We start from the raw sequence: 20,347 nt of genomic DNA, 5'->3' as shown, positions 1-20,347 counted from the left end.
GACCACTGTGCTAGACTTATGGCCTTGTCAGAAAGTTTCCCAGGAAAACTTCAAGAGATGCATGTTTTTTGCTATTCCAGTCCCAGATTAAAAAGGAAAGTTGGCACCTTTCCAAGCAGGGACCAGATCATCTGTGGTCTTCGCATCCCTACTTTTATTGTCAGAGAAGCTGTATTCTCCCTGTGCAGGTGGCTTATAAACTTAGGTAATGATGGAGCCTGTCTCACATTTAATCGTGGCCTTACCATATACCACATGCCACACTGACCCAGTCCCTGTGTCATCTCTTCATCTCCGCATAAACACACACTCACACTCCCTAGTGGCACTTAGTCTCCCATTCCCTTTGGGCACACATGGTTACTCCAAATACATCTCCCTGTGTCCTTGTTGGCATTGTCTGTGCCTTGGGGTGTGCCTGCAACTGCTGTTTAAAGAGTCCTGAGGAGACCCCAGACCAGGGCCTGAGTTGTTTGCAAGGGAAAAATCCATCTGAGAAGCAGAAGATTCAGGAGGCAGCGTGGGGTCAGCAAGCATTTGGTGCAGAAAAGATTTACTTGGAAATGGCAGAGAGGGGAGAGCCCAGAGGAGAGGAAAAGAACTCTGCTAGCTGCTACACCTTGAGTGCGTGAGAGTTGTGGAGTAGTAGGGTGTAGCCAGAGGATCCCTACACCTTGTGGGACAGAGGGGCACACTCTTTACAAGGCAGACCCCCTCCTGCTTCCCTTCCCAGTGAGGTGACAGCTTTTGTTCTGGTTCTTTGTCCTCCCTCCTTTAAGGAGAATGATCCACAAATGATCCACCTCTCCTATCAACAACTGAAATACTTAGAGCATCACGAGGCCTTCCAGGTTTGTGATGGGCCTGCAGAGCCCCATGAGGCTGGTGGAGGACAATAGTTATGAATGGGATGGACACGTTTGGCCCTTCACATTGTGCAAGAAGTTCTTCTGGCTGTTGCATGAGCTCATAGTGGCTTGAGAGCATTGTGCTGGGGGACAAGTGCTCAGTACATGTTGGAGGACTTCACAGTCCCTTGGTTTGAACCTCTATGCTCTTCTTAACGGTTGGAACACATTACATGCACATCTCGAGTAGGGCTACCAGTTTGGTTTCCTCCAAAAGGAATCCATTCATTGTGCTGGACCCATTCTCTAGCTGACACCAAGATGTGGTAAGTGAGGACTGTCAAGGGATCCACCTCAGAACTGCCCTACTGCTCTGAACTGAGTGCTGAGGTCAGCCAGCATTTCTGATGTACTCTCTGCTTGAAGAGCCAAAGCCATGAGAAGTTGTTGTCTTTATATGTCATGCGGTAGTCCAAAACATCCAGGATGGGAGGCAGCTGAACAACAAATCTCCACTGGCCTCTTAGTGGTACTGCAAAGTATTTTGGATTCCCCTTCTTAAATCATTTACTGCTGAACTGTTCAGTAATTCAAGGAAAAAGATGGAAAATTACATTTTTGCTACACAGAGTTGCCACCTTTTGTGAAATACTTAGTAAAACAACAATAGTCCCTTTGAAATGTCCTCTCTGGAGCTCCCAGCATAAGAAGGGCATGGACCTGTTGGAGTGAGTCCAGGGGAGGGCCATGAAGATGATCAGAGGGCTGGAGCCCCTCTGCTATGGAGACAGGCTGAGAGAGCTGGGGTTGCTCAGCCTGGAGAAGAGAAGGCTCGGGGAGACCTTATAGCAGCCTCCCAGTACCTAAAGGGGCCTGCAACAAAGCTGGAGAGGGGCTTTTTACAAGGGCATGCAGTGATAGGACAAGGGGGAATGGCTTTAAACTGGAAGAGGGCAGGTTTAGATTAGGTATTTGGAAGAAATTCTTCACTGCGAGGGCGGCGAGGCACTGGCCCAGGCTGCCCAGAGCAGCTGTGGGTGCCCCATCCCTGGCAGTGCCCAAGGCCAGGCTGGACGGGGCTGGGAGCAACCTGGGCTGGTGGCAGGTGTCCCTGCCCATGGCAGGGGGGTGGGAACTAGATGATCTTTAAGGTCCCTTTGAACCCAAACCATTCTATGATTCTATGAAAATCAGTTCTGAATATCCTTAACATAATTAAAAAAAAATAATCTTCCATACAAACGTTTTTTTGACTAACGAAAAGCCTACATTTTTTTTTAAACAGCAGAACAAAAATAGCTGTGAAAGGTGTTAAGTGCCATGTGGAAACTCCAATAGAGTTCACTGGGCTGTTACTAGAATCCTGCTATAAGTTCTTATTAATTAATAACTGCAGAACTTTTTGGTATTATAAATAGCAGGCTTAGATGCGAAAATATCAAAACCTAATCCTTTAGACCTTAAACTGAATCCAGAGGTATTAAGGAAAGGACAGCCACCAACTCTGGTGGAAGCTGGCTCAGATTCTGAGAGACTCCATGAAACTATATATTACTTTAATAGAGCCACATTTCACAATGCAATGCAATTTAACATTTAAATTGCACAACAAAGAATGTACTGTTTTCTAAGAGCAGTATAAAAACTAAAGCTACCTTTGGTAGAGTGTGTGCAGAGAAAATGAGAAAGGAACAGATGGGGAAGCATTTACATAGGAGATGGCAGGCAATTTCATTTTTTCTATTGGCATGCTAATTAATGATCTTTCCAAAGAAGGAATGCTGTATAAATCTCCTAAAGGAAGGATAATAGCAAGGTCAGATGTATCTGCTAAACTGTGCAGGAATTTGAATGCACAAGTATTGCAAAATCCTGTGTCAGATTAATAACCTGTTATAAAGAAAAATTTGAAGTACTTGGTAAATACAATTTGAAATACAGATATGAGACAGGAGGGTGATGCACTGGAATTTCAAGTTGCAAAACTTGAACTCTTGAGCTGTCCTGGATCCTGCAATTTGTTTAAATCCATTGCACAGGGTGAATGTTGAAAAGCAGAGGGGGAACTCAAATCTGTCATTTTCTCCCCTTCCCTGAGTCAGTGGATGTCTTTGAAGGTCTGCATCAGCTAGCTGAGAAGTAGGGGTTCAAAGACTTCAAAGCATTCAGCTTAGCTGAGATAAACATTTGAAATAGAGGAGGCTTTTCTATAGTTTAGAATAATAGTTATAATATATGCGCTATTTGGTGTAACTAAAAGCTATGCAATGCTACTAGCTCTGTAGTGCTAAGAAGTTATCAATTACTCTGGCTGGTCCCGTACAGCTCACAGCTACCAGGTAGTCTGAGTTGCAGGGTTTGGTGTGCTGCTCAACTAAGGAGTGTCGCAGTGCCTTATGCACACCAAACCCTGTGGCAATGTAGGATTTTTCCCTTTTTCATAAAATAAGCGGTAAAATTGTCTAAAGTCACCTGGATGGGTTATACCAGAGAATATTAACCCAGGACTTTCCACCCCCAGCGCTGTGTGACTGCAAGGCTGCAGTGCCCGAGTGCGTTTCTGCAGTCTCTCCAGCCTCATCTCTCTCCTTATCTCATAGTCTCAGACATTTTTGGCTTTCTTCCTCTATGATCTTTGCTGACTTTCTGTCCCTACAGCCAAGTCCCTGAGAATTCAGGGTTTCGTCATCTCTGGCAATGCTGAATTACGTTTTTTAACACATAGAAATTATAAACCTAAAATACACTGTGGCTGGAGACCACTTAGAAAACATTTTGAATAGGATGACTGTGAGGGGAGTTAAAAGATGTTTTGAGGAAAAGACCACAGGGCCGTGCTGTGCCCGACAGGCTGGTGGAGGACTGCAGTTCTGGGAAGAGTTTGATCCATAATGTCTGTAGGAAATCTCTGTGCTCGCTCAGTGCCCAGACTGCTGACTGTTAAACTGAGCGAGGAATTGCTTGTTCCCAGCAGGTATTTGATCCTCACTTTGGATCGGTTCCACTTGTAAATAGCTCTGGGCTAAATTCACAAGGAAGATTGAGATAAGCTCTAAAGTCCAAAATGGAGAGTAGGAACAGCCCTCTGACAGCCTTCTTAGAAGCCCTGCTGCTGGTCTTGGGCAGAGCGATGAGCACCTTGGCAGTGTGGAGCCACCTGGTTTATGTATCTCCCATTGTAGGACTCACGGGCTCCATCCATTCCACTCCTTTTCTTGAGACCTGCCATACTGGCTGAGGCTCTTCTGCACAGGGGAATTTGTAATGACTTTTCTCCTCATCAGCCCTTAGTGTGAAGCTGAGAGTGTGGATTTCATATCCAGAAATTACCTCTGCAGCACTAGAGCAAAACTCCATGGATGCCTGCAAATAAACCTTAGGGAAACAAAGAGGAAAAAAAAGGTACAGGGTTGGAAATCAAGACCCTGAATAGTAGTAGCACAAATGTGATTGTTAAAAGTAGCAGCTGACAATATAAAACAGTAGAGTCTACTAATGAGTATTTGCACCTCACCAGGTGGAAAACTGTCCCCATCCCAACATTTAAAAAGAAGAAATTTAGATGGAAGAAAATAGCATTGGGATTTTGTTCTGTATTTTCAGTAATAGATGAGATTCCTTAACAAAACGTGACTTGGAGGACTTGACAAGCAAGTAGGATTCAAATGAGTATGCCAACACTGAAAAAATGAATGAACAGAGCTAGAAATACAAGGCAAGCATTGAAAAATATTTTTAACCTTGGGATTGCAGAAAATGTTAGGTGTTATGCATTGTTATAGTTGTCTGAAAAGGTGCAAATTCTGAACACTGCATGAGCAAGAAAGGCTAACATCTCCAGTAATACAGTTTCTGAAATTATTATTTTGTTAAAAAAATTTAGAGGTAAGGGCAGCTGTTAGCTCAGCTGGGATAGCATCTAACTTAATAGAAAATGAGGCACTGGCAATAAAATATATAATGCTCTTTAATTACAGTCACGACCTTTAGTAATTGCTGCATTGTTGCTTGGTATTGTAAGAGATGTATTGTATTTACTGAAACAATTGGGTTTTACCCCTGCAAAAACCATCAAGCATTGGAACTGGAAAATATCTATTAGATTGTCTGGTTTGTGTATCCCCTGCTATGCCCCCTGCAATGTCTTGCCTGGTTCTGCTGTAAATATCTCCAAGTGCTGTTTTGTGTGAAACGCACTAGAAGGTTACTCTACCGCCTGAAATACTGGTTATTCTTACCATGGAAACATTTTTGCCTCCGTTGAGTTGAGATGCAGGTTGCTTCCATCTCATTTCTGCTGTGTGAAATGTTTTTTTTCAATGCTTCTCTTCATTTACAATGGTTTTATTAACCCATTCTTCACCGCTTTCACTCTTCTAAGAGTTAAAGCCATATCAAAAGGGAATACTTCTTGTCGACTCATATGACTGCTTCTCTGATATTGAAGAAAATATGAAAATGTGCATTTTTTTCATCAAATCTGTACAACATTTGTGCAATTATTAATGCAAAAAAAAAAAAAAGCACAAATAATGAGCGCAGTAGAGCTGGTGTTCTTTGAAACTGCAAACTCAGAGACATTCCCTGCTGCCCCTAATTTCATAGAATCCTAATGACAACAGGAGAAATTTCTAGGGCAAATGGTAGTAGTTTACAAGCAAAAAATAATAAAAAACCTAAAAACAGACCCCGCCTAGCATCTTTTGCATGTCCAGGCCTAGTGAATAATACTGGAAAGGCTCAATAAAAACTGCACTTCAGGAGAGGAAAATAAATGCAGGGAACTATAGCTAATATTTAAGATGTATAACCAGTAGATCATAGTCTGGCATATGTAGTGAGCTCTCACACTCTTCCCTCAGATAAAAATTTGAAGAATTGTCAGAAATCTGCAATGCTCTGTCATTCTGCCAGTTTATAGCATTTGGCTTTATTGAGTGGTCAGGTGAAATATATAAGCGACTGACAACATGGGACTCCTGGGTATATGTACAGAGGTTGACACGGGATGTGTGTATATACCTCCAAAAATAGATTAGAAAAATCCCTTATTAAATGCATCTAACTCATGCATCTGTTGTACACAGGAAATTAATATCTGAACCTCAGGGGGAAAGAAAAAAGTATAAATCAACAAACTTTGAAAAAGTTATCTGTTTTTAGAATAAATAAGTGTGCCTAAAGAGTCAGTGTTGAAAGGACACCAACTGGTTATTCTGCACCCTCTGCTGTCACTCCTCTGCAGTCCCCTGTGCCTCAGTTTCCCTTCAACGCTGCTTTCTCGTTGGTTTCTTTCTGAGGCATGTGTGAGTGAGTGAGGACAAAGGTCATTTGTATGGCAGAAGGCAAATCCCAGCCTTGCTGGAAGCTGAACACCATGAAGGGACTTGAAATTAAGTAATTTATCCATATGAATAAAACATCAAGTGTTATTTTTAGAAGCTTGACTGTTCTGGCAGACCCAGTAATTTTTCGGCTAATCTCACCACTGGTCCTCCTGAGCCAAGGGCTATCCCCTGTCCTCCAGAATTCAGAAAGTAACATCATTAATGATAATACTATGATTTTGATGGAATTTGCTACCTTTTAGCCAAGCACATTCCACTGGGGCCTGAAGGCTCATTTCAGAGGCAGTCTCCCTTAGATAAACTACCTTGGCCAAACTTTCAAAAACTCGTTCAGATTGTTTAATTGAACCTCTCACTCTTGCAAGGAGATATTGCTTATACTCAAAGACTTAATAAGTCTCCTGGTGAAGGTAGTTCCCTCTCTGATTATTACAAGAGGCAGGGCCATTAATATCAACTTATCAAACTTTGCTGCCCTGTCATATTTTCCCTTATTTTAATTTTACTGGAAGTGTTATATTAGCACAGTGATTCTGCAGAAATAGGAATTTTTTGTCCTGATTTTCCTCTTGACTGTCCATATTTTCAAGATAGGTTGTTTTGCTTATCAGCCCGTTGGAGCCACAAGCCTTTTATTTCCTTCTCAATGGATGGGAAACACACTTCACCTGTGATGGCTGCAAAGGGGGTCCTCATTGGGGTCTGACATACGCAGCCAGACCTAGAAATTCTTCTGACTCCCCATGTTTTAAATCTAGAGCTTGCATCGCCTCCTGCTGCTGCACTGAGCTGAGCTTGGGAGGTTGCAGCACCCTGTCTCCAGGCTCCTTAAGGCTGCATTGCTACGAGGCAAATGGCTATGCATTAGCTGTCTGCAAGTCTCTGGAGTTGAGCACTTCTAGGCAGAGAGTCGCTCAGCTCGTCTGGCTAACAGTGCTATCGGATGGTGCCTCCAGAAATCATGGGCCATGTGAGTCAGACTTTCTGCAAGCAGGAGAAGCCCATGTCCATGTTCTCCTACTGGACCCACCTAACTGAATCCAACCTGAGCACATATTTGCTTGTCCAGTGGTTTGTATGCAGTATAAATTTGGGGTTTAAATGGAACATAGATGTCCCATGGTTTTTTGAGCCATTCCCAAGCTCATCACTTATGGAGGGAGAGCAGTGTGGGCTATAGTTGCCAATGACAAAACTGATCTGTCTTAGGATCCTCTTTCTCACTGAAAGCTGCCTGGATTGGTGATGCCACTTCAGTTTATCTCTGATAGACACACAAGGGGCTCCCAAAATCTTGTTCTAGCTCACTAAATTCCAGTGGTGACAGAAGAGCAGCAGGTTCAGAGAAACATACTGACCAAGAGATCCAACAAGAAGCTTTGTTTAATCATCCTGCTTATGTACTGAATAGATTGCATCCATCTTTTGACACGTGTAAAAATCAACAAAAGTCATAAAAATTGCCTAGTAAAGCTTCTGCTATTATTTTCAAAGAAAAATGAAATCTATACCCTTTCAGAGAACTCGGTAGGACGTTGGCTTTTTTTTGTTGTTGTTCTCCTTATTCTTCATTGTATTCAGGATGGAATTAATGATTTTCTCAAAGGCTTGTTCCTTTCAGAAATCAGTTCAGAAAAATCATTTGTCTTGGCAAAACAGCCAGAACTCTTCCAAAACAAGCCTTTCTAACTAATGGATTGCTCCTTGAACTTCGATGACCTTTATAAAGACTTCAGCTAGGAGGAGATAGCTCTCGTCCCACAGAAACGTTGGCTGCAGTGTGCAGGGGAAGACAAAGTTACAAACGTGCATTACCCCACACACAAATGATGAATATTAGCATGGTCTTGAGCTTGCTTAATGTGACTTCAGACAGCTGAAGGTTTTGATGGAGGCAGTGGTGGGGGGTGGGGTGGGGGAATGGAAAAAATGTGGAAGTTGTTAAAACATGTCTATAGATAGGAATCGCCATTTCCTTCTCTAAATAGGGGACAAGATGATGTTCTATTTTGGGAGCTACTGTGTCCCAGATAACATTTCTTCTGTCTGTCCTCACTTTTTCAGGACAGAATATCTTTCCTCTTGGCACCTCTCTTCGCCTTTTAGCAACCTCACCCTCCTGTAACCTTTGCTTATTCATATCCTTCTCACCAGGCTACTTTATCGTGGTTTCCTTGAGATTCTCTATTTCTTTGTTCCCTGGCCTTCAATCTCCTCAGATGTGCTCTAAGAGGATCTTTCTTATCCCCTATCTTTCAGCTCTAGGCTTGCCTTCCTATCCACCCTCATAAATTCCTTCTCTCGCAGCCTCCTCTCCCTCCCTGCTCTGTGGGAAGGCTCAGGCAGAAGCAGCCCTATGGTGTATGGTCCTGTGCCTCCAGAGCGTACCCAGCACATCCCAACCTGGACATCTACAGCCCCAGGAGCAGCACTCCTGGCAGGTTCCTTCCTGCCCTCGGGCACAGCAGCCCTGCACTGCTGCCCACATTGTCTTTCCTTATGCACTAGCAAATTCCTGCTGCTGCAGGGATGGTTTGCGGGAGGTATGGGGTGTCATGACAAGGCACCCAGAAGCTTTATGCCATATTTTGCAGAAAGTCCTAGAAAGGAATTTTCCATACCCCTCGATATGAATGTTTATTTTTTGCCAAACACAGACTCAGTGTGTGTGCATCCTCTGCCCTTCCCCATCCCCAGGTGCTTCCATTGCTGGAACAGCTGATTTGGAGCTTACTATGGAGTCTGGGAACCTGTTATATGAGACTGTATTAGTTCAGGCCTTTCTCTCAAGCTACTTTAATTTTTTATGTGAAAAAATGCAGTCGAAGTATTCAATTCAGTGCAAATTGGACACTTGGCTGTTCAGGTAACATAAAAAAAATTCTCCAAGTGACATTTCTGAAATAAACAGTCTCTTGGATGCCAATCCCCTGCTCAGGACTGCCCATGCAGATGCACTCTCACAAGGCTGGGTTTAGTCCAGCTGGTTTCTATTGTGAAAGCAGAAAAACATTTCTGGCAAATGCTTGTTCTGGAAGAGAGGCCACACAGATGTGAGGGGTGAGCTGAAAAAGAGGCATTTCAGCAAGATAATATCCTCTGTCTGAGCTCTCTGAGCAATGCGACCCTCTTTTGTAAGGTGTACAGAAACAGCAGGAGCCTCTTGCCCTTAAAGCTTGGGTTCTCTGGGCTCCAGGTGTCAGGTACATGGGTAGCATTTGCCTCTGGTTGCTCCAGAGTGCTCAGCTGTATCTCTACGGCATCACATGGGAAGGAGGGCTGCATATCTGATGTCACCAGTAGTGACGCAGCTTTGTGTCCTCTCTACTCAATGTGATGCCTTATTGGTACAAACCTGCCCCAGAGTTCAGTTCGTGCAGCAAACTGCGTTTAATCAGTGATGAATATGTCATTGCTGGTGCAGCCCTGTGAAACTCATTGGCAAAGTCACCACTTTGACATTTCATCACTGTAACTTAAGGGAACAAAGATCAGCCAAAAATGACATATGAATGTTCCTATCAACCTCTGAGTGCAACCATAATATATATTTTAAAAGGCCATACAGCAACAAGGAATCCTTCATGAACTCCACTGGTAAACAACAAATCTATTTCTACTGGGTGTTTTCAGGCTTTATTCAGTTTATAAAAATTAACAGGGGAAAATTATCTACTTTCCTGTGTTATTAAAAAAACAAAACAAAACAAAACAAAAAAATCATTCAATTTCTCAACTTGTACCAGCCTGTTCTAACAGAAAGTGAGGCAGTTCGCCAGAGGCTAATGATTCAGTTTTATATGATTAGTTTCTTTAGCTAGATCCAGATATTTAGAGGAACTAATAATTTGTTACACTGCTAATCCCTAAAATGCCTGCAAGGACTCACATCTAACTACACTACTGCAGTCATGACATTTTTTGTTCCTATTTTTTTTTCTATATTGTTTGGAATTAATATGTTAATGTAAGAACAGAACAATGACAAGATTAGATGACCCATATGATTTTTCACAGCTTGGCATTATAAGGGTGTATAAGCAAAAACAACGTAAGGGAGAAATACCTAGACAGAAGCTGGGGGTTTAATTAGAGGTAATTATGGGGCTATAAAATTCTCCATATTACACATAGCTGACCTTGATAATCAAACTGCCCTTAAGTGGGGGCACAAGCTAAACTTCTGACTGTGTTTCCATGGTTTAGAGCAGACTTTGATATTGCAGAGTGGCATTTCAATGATGTCTGATACTTTGGGATGCCTTTATTTTTACGTGTGACATGGAAAGATGTCCGATATTCAGAAATACAGTGAAAATCAGTTCCCTTTATGGTCACTTCTGCTGGACCTTTTGCACTCTGATATGCTCATGATTACTGGTAATTTCTAAAAATGTAACCTTATTGCATGTTGTAATATAGTCAGGTTTTTTTCTGTATCCAAGTACCAGCCAACAGAACTGGGGTTCTTGAGGAAACCTTTGGGCATCTGTACAATGCTGACTGTAATCCCACTAAACACTGCATTTACTCGTACATATCATGCAGTACTTAAATCTTATAAAAAGTTTAAAAGGCATCTGCCAAATTCGCAGATAACAACTGTGGAAAATGTTCCCCTTTTCATTGCGTGTCTGAAGTCACAGTGGGAGCCCAGCTCTTGACTCCTGAAATCTGCAGTGCCCCTTTCTTCCTTCAAAGTACTGTGCTGTGACAGTCTCCATTAAAAAAAATAAAATGCTTCTCAATAGGAAGGGAGGATGGGGGAAAGGCAGTGTTAGGTTTGCAGTTGGACTCAATGATCTTAAAGGTCTTTTCCAACCTAAATGATTCTATGATTCTTTTCCTATAATAAAATTGACTCAGACTGGGTTCTGTGGCCAATGCCCATCTAAATTGTTGTAAAAATTAACATAGGAATTACCAGATCAGAATGTCACAAACCAATGCTCCATCTGGTCCAGTGTTCTGCTTCCAGAAGTGACTTATCCCAGATGCTTCAAGGGAGGAATAAAATATCAAACATTTAGAGGGTGCTACAAGTGCCCTAACCAACCACTAAAATGGTTGTTGGACAGCTGCTAGGAAATCTAGTGGCAGAAGGAGCCTGCCAGCATTTCTGCTTTTCTAGTAAACAGAGCAAAGAAATGCATGCCCCTGTGGGATACTGGTGTCTGCTGTATCCAGCACTGTGCGCTTTTATCATTCCTCCCGACCTCACGTACACACGTGCATCCAGATGCGCTCACAAATCCTGTTCTCTAAGTGCAAAAAATGTGCAAGGCTGGCAACGCAATGGATTTTGTCAGAGGTGAAAAGTTGCTCAGGAGACTCACGGGGCAGAATTTGTTTTAATCAAGCTAAGACATTTCCTTCTGATCTCGTCGCCCTAGACCCCCTTTATAATCAATACCAGCACTTCCAGGTCATGACTCTTCTGACGGGGTTCAGATGTCTGCTTTAGGAGGCAGTGACTCCACTGACCTGAGCTCCATCGCCTGCGGGAGGAGTCCAGGACGGCAAGCTCACATGGAGACTCTACAGGGCAGATGTCTCTGTTTCGCCAAATGAGTCCCACCTTTGGTGGCAAAGCTAATATTTTTAGTATGATAAGGAGTTTTAAAGAATTAAGATCCAAAATAGTTAAGGCACTTGGGGACATATTTCAGTCTGCCCCTTTCCTTAGTCTCCCTTATCGCCTGGCAGTAATTACATCTAACAGAGTCTAGATGATTATGGGAGTGGGATAAGGAGCTTTTTGCTTTTAACTAGCAGCTCAAAATGATCTGTCTTCATAATGACCAAAATGTGTTACCAGTAGATGGCCATGAATGGATTGATTGCATCGCTAATGGTTGATCACACAAAATGTCCTCTGGATTAACATTAATTGTTCACCTTGGTGGAGACTTCAGATGAAAAATCTGTCTGAACAGGGGCAGTGACTGGGATTCTATTTCCCTTGTAGAGTTTGTCCTTTAAAAGAGGTGGAAGAACCCTGAGGGGACGGTTGCACAGCTGCTAGATGTACAGAGAGTTACCTGCCTTCTCTAAGTCTGGTATCTTCCAAAGTCACAATGTCTGTCTGTCCTAATTGCTTTATATTTTGTGTTGTTTATAAGTCAATTGTTGGTTATCTTAAATACAGGTTATGTTTTTAGGGGTAGAAACTAGCTTGCTGTGTATTTTCTTAAAGCCTTTTTTGTTGATCTTTTCATTTTATAAATTTTTGTCACCCGTGGTTTGGGACTAGCTGACTTTAGGTGGCTAGGCAACCCTAATGGAAATAATACCAGGGCTGGAAACCCATTACTGTTCCTAAGTACCTAGGTCTGCACGGGATATATAAACAAAAGCAGAAAACTGCAAGGCACAGGGTTGTATCACCAATCAATGTCAGAGAGCAACATAATACAGAAAGACAAAACACTCCCCCAACGAACAACACATTGTTAAATACTATGGAAATCTTTATCTGTACCTAATAAGGGAGAGAAACTGGAACTGCCTCTATAAAAGAATATATTATGAGGTCTGAGAATTAATATTACACCACGGATGGAAAATTGATTTGTAAAGTCTAAACCCAGGTATTGTTTAATGCCTTCCCTCACAATGACACACAGTGACAGTTTTTATTTCTCTAAAGAGTAATTGCAAAGAGGGAAAAACTATCACTAGCTCTTGTGTAGGCATGGCATAGAATAACGAGCTTGAAAAATTAACTTTTTAGCTGTAGGGGCTGGGATAGATTGCCTACAAAGTGTCAGGTCTCCATCAGTGGAATTTTCTAAACCAAGGTTGGACAAATATTTGACAGGAATGACTTCAATCTCTACTCCTACTTTTTAAAGTGTTTTGTTTTTTGTTGTTTTTTTTTTTTTTTTTTAATTTTGTTTCAGAGAATCAGGACTTTCTTATAATAAAAATGAAACACAAAAACCCAGCTGTATTTTGTTATATATTGAACAGTTATACAGTGCCCTGGTTTCTGAGCTTAGTCAAACTACAGAAATTCAGTGGCGGAGAGACCTGGACCTGCTTGTCCTGAAGGTTACTGCTCACCTGGGCAGCCTCAGCTCCAGGGTACCTGAAAAGCTGAGATGCTGGGGAAGATCTGGTAACTCAGACAAGTGCATCTTCCCACGGACCCCAAATCTCTTGTCTACATGTATTTGACAGTTTGTAATACATTTAGTCTCTTAATAGACTTTCAGGATAGTTGAGGTTTGCACTGTCTTTTGTGCTTCTGTCTATCCATTTCTCTCTCCTACTCACTTTCTTAGCCCTCTTGCTCCCCGGCAAGAAAAGCGGTTCACCCAGATGTCTCTTAAAGCAGACCATGGACCCCACAGTCCTCAGTCTCTGTTGCTGCTCCCAGTCCTTTCAGCAGTCCAGAAGTTCAAGACATTTGGCTCCTGAACACAACATCAGCACATCACGCTGGTGCTGCTGGTGAAGGAACGAGGACTTCCTTCCCAGTGAACCCAGTGGCACAAATCAGGAGTAGCTGTTGCTGTAAAACTGCCATGTGGGTGAGAATGGAAGTTTTCAGGTAGTTGATTTAGAAACTAAAATAATAATAATAAAAACCTGATTAATTACTGATTGTATTTACCTTAGATATGAATAAGAAGGTTTTGCCTCTTGGGACTGAATTTCATGAAGGCATAGGGTACCTTGGATACTGTGGTCTAAACACTCTGGTGGAGATGTGACAATGTTATTGCTTTTTCTTCTCTGAGTTCAACAGCTTTTATGTATGCTAAGATATAGAACATATGCAATGCAGGGAAGGAGAACTTACTAAATGCCTCATACTGAAACCCTACAGTCTGTGTAGCTGAGTTTGATGAAGACGCTGCTTGCAAAAAGTATAAAATCTATAACAAATGGGGCATTTCGTGACGGACAGTGGTGATGGCAGGCTGTCTCAGAGTATTTTGTTCCACCCAGAGCACACGCTGTTTTCAAGGCTTCTCTCCCACATCTCCCGCAGACTGGAATTTAGCCACTAAGCGTGGCTTTGAATAACTAAGCAATAGGTGCTACTTTTCGCAAAGACTCCATGCCTGCAAGTGTGCACACTCATATATGAGGATGGACTTTTTTTTGCTTTCATATTTCTCTAGCACAGTGCGTGGACGTGACTGAAGTATTCATTTGAGTTAATATATATGCAAATAGTAGAGACCATTAAATATACATCATCTCCTCCTGCTAATGATCTTCAGTATTTTCACATTGCTGTACTGTGACTTCTTCCCAATGCTTTTTGCTTCCAAATGGCTGATTCTCACCCTGAGAGGGTTGCTGTTTCTAAGGAGTGGGGGGCAGGTTCAGGAGTTCACTGCAGCTCCCAGCATGAAGGGCTGGAAGGTAATGCCAGCGAAGGAAGCTGTTTGTCCTCAGCTTGCCAACGTAACTGCTTGCACAGCTGCAATGTGAGGCAGGTCAATGCACTGTAAGTGAACTGATCTGCCTTGAAAATAACCTGGTAAAAAAGATGATTTTTCTGATCCACCTCACAGCATGACCCCACAAGTAGTTGCATTGGCACAACCAAGGGGGCCGCACACTGCAGCATGCTTCATGTTTAAGGGAGTAACATCATTAAAAGTATTTTCTGGTCATTGGCACAACCAAGGGGGCCGCACACTGCAGCATGCTTCATGTTTAAGGGAGTAACATCATTAAAAGTATTTTCTGGTTTTGTCTGTTAAAGTTATTGAAGTGAACAGGAGTTTGTGTTCAGCCATCTTTGTAGCTCACATGGGCACCAGCTGACAGGGCAACGTGGGGTAGGCAATGGGCATGTTGTTCATGAGTCTCCTGATAGTGGCAGTCAGCAGGAAAGTGCTGTTTGGGGGTGACTTATCTCACTGGTGCAAGTGGGCAAGTGTCGCCATGCTAAGCCCTGCTTCTGAGCATGCTGCAGAATCAGTGCTGTCAGTGGCAGACTGAGCACAAACAGTCCTGGTGGCAAGGGAGCAATGGAGCACTTTGGTTTTCTGGGTTTTGGCCAAAAGCTGCTGTCATCTTTGGAGGCAAGAATGAGCAGCTCAGGCTGGAGAGATAGGGGAAAGGTCTAGGTGTAAAAATTTTTTCTCTCCAGGCTTTTGACCGTGAGCCACAAGTGTCTGTGGGCAGAGCTGAGCAAAGCATCTACCTGTCAGTGTAGCATTGAGTGTTTGCACCCATTTTCATCACAGTGCTCAACGGTAGTAGCACATGTCCTAGTTTCAGCCATTGTAAGATCTTGAAACAGGATGGAGGTGTTTCAGTTCCCCTTGTTTTACTTCTGGCAGGTGCTGCTTTTGTTGCAATACTAATTTTATTTTTTTTTTGGTCTGTTTTTTGCCATGGGTTTAGCTTCTCACTTTCCCTGTTCATTGGTTTGAGCTGTGGCTCTATGTATTATCCCCTTTTCCAGAGCCAGTTCATGAGCAACTATGGGAGTCAGTGTGTGATTCTGCTCCTCTCACGAGAATTTCATAAGCAAATAGGACTGCAGATTGCCATCTTTTCCTCTCTGTAGCTTTTTATTTATTTATTTTTATATACATATTCTTTACTTTGTTTGTTGGAGCATTCTGCCTCTCCTACCTGAGGTGCTGCCATGGTCTTGTGCAGCTACTCGTTCTGTTAGCTGTTAGAGAAATCATGGCGTCCCCCAAATTTCCCCTATTAATAAGGATGGGGTATGTGCAAGCAACTAAGCACCTGCTCATTCCGTGTAGTCAGGAATCCAGGAAAAGGTTTAAAGGCTGATGAAGGCTGTTGGAGTAAGAGCGCTCGTATAATGGTAAACCCTAGGCTAAGGATGTCACATTTGAACTTGATAATGGACAAGCTTTGAGTGTTCTCACATCTGTAAACCAAGAGGGTCCTGTGCCTTCTTCAGCTTGGGAGCCAACCAACTGAAATGTGAGCTGAGTTAGCTTTGAAAGCCAAGGTTCAAACTCAGATGTGATCTGCAATGTGAACACATCGTTTGTATCTAATTTGCTGGCAAGGAGACACCTAATTCTGGTGGAAGGTAGGGCTTCAGCTATGCTGTCCTTTGGTTTGTTCCTGAAATAGGGCAGCTCTGCATGTGAACTTGGCTGTTGTGACTGATTCCCAGTGCAGGGGTATGATCAGATCATGACCTAATGGGCAGGTAATGCCCTGGTGGCATATGGAGGATCCATGGGCTTATGTAAGTAGATGGTGAAAGTTAGAGCAGTCCTTAGACTGCTTCATGGGGCAGCGTATACTCACCAGAAGAGGGTCACAGCTGGTGCTCACAGTGCAGCTAAGCATTAGGCCCAGCATGAAAAGATGTTTGCCTAATTCTGTCACAAGAGCACTCTGAGGACTAGGAAATTACTAGTAGCTTCAGGGTAGTTTGCTCCCTTCATACTGCAGGCACTCTGTCGTCCTGTCCCACTTATTAACTATTTGACCATGATCTTAGACTCATGTAACATTTTTTCCCTTCTAGTCTTATTAGGAATTAAAGTTTCTTAATTATTCTTATTAGGAATTAGAGATTAAAAAAAAAAAATCTTCTGATTTTTAGCTTACTTTTGTCCTTTCTTGTTTATATACATCTGTCCTGTCTTGGTGCTGACCTTGGGTTTAAATAGCTTTTCTTCCCCATTTCTGCTTCCTTCCCCAGTGTATTTATAGATGGCAGTCATATCCCCTCTTAGCCTTACTTTAATTAGGCCCCTGTAGTTTCTCTCACATGACAGGTTCTCCATTGTCCTGATCATCTGCCAGCCATTAGTTGCATCTGTTCCAGTTTTACTTTGATTTCTCGTGAATATGAGTGACCAAAATTGTACCCACTATCCAAATGAGGTATCAGTGGTACTCTTGATTTCCTACTAATATTTCTCAGTCTTTAATGGAAAGTAAAGACTTTCCCTGTAACTTCTTGCATTGCAGATTTCTTTTTCACTGCCTGCCACACTGGTAGTTTCTAATCCTGTGATCGATTAGTACAATATCAAATTTTATTCCTCGTCTGTTAATTTGAGAGCTGCTATAGGAACCTGATTATACTTACAGGAACACACATAGTGCTATTGTTCTCAGTAAATGCAGCTGAGGTGAGATTTTCAGCTTGCAGTAAGTATCTGGGATGATTTCATTCCATTATGTTTAACTGAATTACTGGGTAAAAGCTGAGCATCTCACCTTACTGGAAGCAAAGCACCAAAACCTGCCAACAGCAGTTACTGCTGGATGGCACAAAGAGCTTGTTGTGTAATCCACCAGGGCAACCAAATGGAGATGGTTAATACTGAAATATGAGCTGTAAGAACCTCAGGACAGTTTGATAGTTTTCATGTCCAAGGTGTTCCATTGCGTTTTTTACAAAACATCAATATGACGTTGTACCTGTGTTTGTCTCCTTTTCTTCATCTGGCTCTTGTTTCTTACAAAGCACTGGTCGTGTAGGAGTTCTAAGGTTCAATGAAGAGAGGACGGGAGTTCAACTGACACCTTTTACTTGCTCTAAGGAGGTTTATTTTGAGGTCAGAGTTTATGTGGAAGGGAGTTGGGGGACACGAGAGAGTGATTTGGTCATTAACAGCTGGGCTCTACTCCGACCTCATCCAGCTCCCTCACCTTGTTAGCAATACCTTGGAAATGCTAGTGCTTTGACATTTGTGGTCTTCAGACTTCTTAAATCGAGAGGGAAGCTATTTTCCTGAAGTGTGCCTGTCAGTGTAAGAAGTGTAGTGAATGAATTAAGCCATTTTATTTACGAATTAGAATTTTACCCTGAAACCATGATAAAAATGTGCTGGAAGCCACTTTTCAGCACATTACCATGTCAAAAGCCCTTAAATTGGTGAAAGCATTGTGAGTGATTCTGAAGTGGGTTTAATTCAGAAGAAACATTTTTCTTGGCTTCTAACCATAACATTCAAACCACAAGGAAGAAAGCCACAAGGTAGACTCACGTTTGGCTTGACCTTGGCCTGGGCATGCAGTGTTATTTTACAAGCCCTGATCACACCAAGCAAAAGGAATTTCCTGAACAATTTCCATTATTATACTATGTAAAGCCAGCAGCTCATGTCCATCTTTTGAGGACAAAGAAATATAAAGCAGGTTCTTCTACTGCTTAGAGGAGCCATTTCAAGGAATGGCTCCATTTCATTTTGGTTATCACTGGAGTCTAGGAAAACGCACCTTCAGCTGTAGGTGTCTAGTGGTGTATAAGCAAAGATAGGAAAGAGGAGAAGAGAACTAAGAAACTGACCCAGCTTTTACTGGGCAGGCACGTGGTAGCATGAGGCATGACCATGGTTTTGGTCAGAGGCATAGTTCCGTGCAGAAGACATACACCGGCACCTTACCTGCACCCACAGTCAGTGCATTTGCTCCTGTAACAGCACTTGTCTGCAGGGAGCTTAACTGCAAGTGCTCGGTGCCTCGGTACTAATTCGACATAACATCAAGAAATGTTTCTAGACATTCTCTTACATCTAACTAGTCATAAACAAATACAACCAACAGAAAACACTAAGAAATTTTAAATATTCTTGTCTGTCTTTTCAGTGGCAGGCAGATTAAGAGCTTATTGTCAGAATGACTGAAAATTACATCTGAAAAATTATTGGAATGCTGTTGTTAGATAATTGAGAAGCTGATTACTAAGGAGGGGTGAAGTGCTTACAGAAAATCTAATGAGGTATAGCTAGTCCTTTTAGATAAAAACAAGACATGAGTCACTTTTATTCTTTATTAAACGAATGTAAGATTCTACTGCCATTAAAATAAATGGGAATGCTCCTAGCAGAACAACATTAGGAGCTTGACATCAAATGTGAGAATAAAATGATGAAATGGAACCCTAGGACCAGTCTGAAAATGGCATGTAACAGCTCTTAAGTGTCAACTAAATTTGGTATCCTTGTCTGAAATGGAACTTTACATTTAGCAAAAAATCTCATGTACGTTGGAAAGTGTGGGTCAAGTCCTGAATTACCGGTAAATGCACATCCCCATAGGGGTTTAGCTCTACCATGTAAGTAATGACATATTGCACAAGTAGAACCTTGCCGCTTCAGGCCTGCAGCACTTCTGTCTAGACCTTTCCTTGCAGAGAAAGAGAGGGCAAGTTTAATAAGGACTGCATCGCTATTGACCAGTAATATCAAATATGGCTTTATATGCAGTGTACTCTGATCAAATACACACTGCACAGTGTTTTAAGATGGGAAGAGAAGGTTTCTGTGATGCCATAACACCACGATAAAGATCTAGGATAGCACTATGTGGCAAAGAAAGCAGTATCATTCGCATGAGAAAGTGTGATCAGCCCTTTTTTTCTTGCGAGAGCGCCACTCAGGATGCCAGATATTCAAAGCAAAACTCTTGTATGTATCTCTGCTGAAAAACTTCCTTCCAGCCACCTGAGTTGTTACATTACCAGGCTTTCAATTAGAGCTGACGCTTAAAAACGGTGTCCTCTACATCGTCACATCTGCAGGGATGGCTCATTGTGCACCACAGCACCACAGGAGATCAGCTTTGAGTTGTAGCTCTCTGTAATAAATCATAGTGTTTGTCACAAAACCTTATTTTCTCATTCCAGAAATGGACTTGAAATATGGTGGGGGTTTTTATGTTTTATCAAAGAGATCTATTTCACACATTTTTCTGCTTTGTTTTCCATTCCCTGAAATTATAAAAGGGAACATAAGAAGCCTAGACGTATGAACAATAAACCCAAATGGCTCTTCTCTATCACAGTGGTCTGTGAGCTGGATAACAAGAACGGTGATCAAAATTTTTTCATGATTGGGACTTTCCATGGGATCTTCCTCCTGGAAAGGTTCTCTCACTGCCGCCTTTCCATTAGAATAGGAACCAGTACAATTTCCTGAGTCATTCATTGATTTTCAGGAAACTTAAAAATTAGCATCTCTGAGACTTCTATTTTATATTATTTTTTACTTTTTATTTAAAAAGGGACAAAGGGTTAAAATTATTTGGGAGGAATGACAGGTGTGCACACTCTCACCATCATATAAACCTCACATCCTTAGGAAACCACAAAAATAAAGTAGGAAACATTACGTGAAGTATTTCTCAGCATCATTCCATAGCACCACATTGCAGGTATTTTTGTAATATCCTGTGATT

General features: G+C 42.1%; 1 protein-coding gene across 2 annotated transcripts in view; it reads left to right on the top strand.

The window, feature by feature from the left end:
• The window catches only part of DPP6 (dipeptidyl peptidase like 6), a 572,063-nt gene that overhangs the window by 222,900 nt on the left and 328,816 nt on the right, over positions 1-20,347 (top strand). The gene's annotated exons all lie outside the window — the stretch shown is intronic.

The sequence above is a fragment of the Falco peregrinus genome, chromosome 5 (assembly GCF_023634155.1).
Source record: "Falco peregrinus isolate bFalPer1 chromosome 5, bFalPer1.pri, whole genome shotgun sequence".
In the NCBI taxonomy this organism is placed as follows: domain Eukaryota; kingdom Metazoa; phylum Chordata; class Aves; order Falconiformes; family Falconidae; genus Falco; species Falco peregrinus.
This window is presented reverse-complemented; position numbering and strand designations above follow the sequence as displayed.